Raw genomic sequence first — 2,394 nt, 5'->3', positions numbered from 1 at the left:
ATAAAACCTTGAATTTAGCATGACCAAGACAGATTCAATCCAGGAATGCCAGGTTGGTCTAATGATTCTAATATTAGAAAGTTTATTTACTTTAATTCACCATATTAACCAACAGAGGGAAAAAAATATGATCATCTTGATAGTACAGAAAAAATAATTTTTATAAAATTGATCAGACATTCATGATTTGCAAACTAATAATAGAAGGAAACTATCTTAATCTAAAATAAAGTTAGCTTCTAAAAGTATAGGGCAAATATCATCCTTCATAATTAACACAGACAATATCTCCATTAGGCTTAAGAAGATCTCGTCCATTTCCCTGCCTCCAACCCTGCAATGACAGTGCGTCGTAGCAGGCAGGTAACCAAGGGTCGGTGCCTGGAAGGCAGAGATGGGTCGAGAGCGCCCCCGGTCCCCCAGGGCCAAAGGGTGCCTCCTGCCGCCTGCCCCATGGGCCCCTTCAGGTTGTGTTTAGAGCCCTTGCACCAAGGTTTCCAGGGCCATTGAGGTCCACCAGGGGTTGGGAAAACAACAGTAGGCAAAGAACTTGCTCAAGATCAGGACTGAAACACGTTAACGTGGGTGATTTAGCTCGAGAGGTCTGATCACCAGATACCATGGAGTCTGGCAAAGTGGCTTCTCCCAAGAGCATGCCACAAGATGCACAGATGATGGCACAAATCCTGAAGGATAGGGGGATTACAGAATATGAACCAAGAGCTATAAATCAGATACGTTGTAGTTTGCCTTCTGGTATGTGGCCACAATCCTAGATGATGCGAACATTTATTCAGGCCATGCTAAAAAAAACCCACTGTTGTTGCAGGTGATGTGCGACTGGCAATCCAGTGCCATGCTGACCAATCTGGCACCTCTCCTCCCCCAAGAGATTTTTTATTAGATATTGCAAGGCAAAGAAATCAGACCCCTTTGCCATTGATCAAGCCATGTTCAGACCCTAGATTGCCACCTGATAGATAAAGCTTGACTGCTCCAAACTATATATAGACTTAAGTCTTTACAAAGAAAGGCAGCTACTTCTGCAGGAAGAATAACAGCTCCACGGTGAAGTGTTGGTTCAGGTACTAGCAGACCAGGGACTCCCACAGCTGGCACACCAACCCCACAAACCATGTCAGTTTCCACTGAAGTAGGGACTCTGATGTCCCTCACAGGGCGAAGGTCAGGGTATAGATGTCCACTTCGCAGTCCCCAGCTGTAAAAGCATAAATTCCTGCAATATCAGCAGTTCAGAATATTCTGATCAATCCATCATTAATTGGGCCCCAAAACATTCTTATTACTACTAATATGGTGTCATCACGAAATACTGCCAGTGAATCATCAAATGCACTGAAACTAAAACGTGAAGATGATGATGATGATGGTGATGACTATGATAATTTGTAATCCAGATTTGATGCATGTAACTTGTATACTTGACCCCACTGTACTAAGATTAAATAGGCATGCTGGGTGTTTTCAAGTTGTGTTTTAGAAAACTTAAATAGTATTTAATGAGCAAATACAGTTACCATAGTTTTTAATTGAGATATTGTGTTTTCTTTAATAGAATTCCTAATTGTTTTTCATCAGTCTTTAAGAAAGTTGCTACTCATCAAAAAAAAGATTAAGAAGATTTCAAGGATGACTTCTCTATAACATTGAAATGGAAATTGTTGCCACATAAATTTGGTAAAGAAAAGAAACAAATAGAGGCATAATGATTTGAAGAGAAAAACCAATATTTATTGACATTCAAATGAATTTACAGATAGAGTAAAATTGCCAAATGAATTAGTAAATTTGCATGGTGCAAAAGTCAATATATACAAATCAATTCTCTTGCTATATACCAGCAACCAATAATTAATGTAACTGTAGAAACACATACCATTTAAAATAGTATGAAACTATAAATTAGCTAGGTATAAATCTAATAAATTTTTGTAAACTTTTAAGGAAAATTAGAATATTTTATTAAAATACCATTAAAATCCATACAATGTTCATGGATTGAAAATCTCAAAATCATAAAATTACAATATTCTATCAATTGATTTCTAGATTTTATGTAATTTAAATCAAAATATCAACTTGTTTATTTGGGAGAAACTTGCTAATCTGGGTATAAAATATGTACAGAAAAGCAAACATCAATAGCTCACTTTCATAAGCTTGTAGTAGAGTAGTTGGATATCTACAAATATAGAAAAGAATAATTATTGTTTTTATAAAATACATTTTATTAATGTAATTCTAGCAATAGAATTATTGCTTAATACTTTTATTAAGCAAACTACTAAAAATAAAAAGCCCCATCAAAAGACATCAGTATCTGGAAACACACATCATGTGACAATCATTCCACAGTATTCTTTGTGCGTATAG

At 36.3% G+C, this 2,394-nt stretch overlaps 1 pseudogene; it reads left to right on the top strand.

Moving 5' to 3' along the window:
* The first annotated feature begins 494 nt into the window (after window positions 1-494).
* Window positions 495-1,554, top strand: LOC114508126 (annotated as a pseudogene).
* The last annotated feature ends 840 nt before the right edge of the window (window positions 1,555-2,394 follow it).

Source organism: Phyllostomus discolor, chromosome 3, assembly GCF_004126475.2.
Source record: "Phyllostomus discolor isolate MPI-MPIP mPhyDis1 chromosome 3, mPhyDis1.pri.v3, whole genome shotgun sequence".
NCBI lineage: Eukaryota > Metazoa > Chordata > Mammalia > Chiroptera > Phyllostomidae > Phyllostomus > Phyllostomus discolor.
Note: the sequence above shows the minus strand (reverse complement) of the source record. Positions and strands in the feature narration are given on the sequence as shown.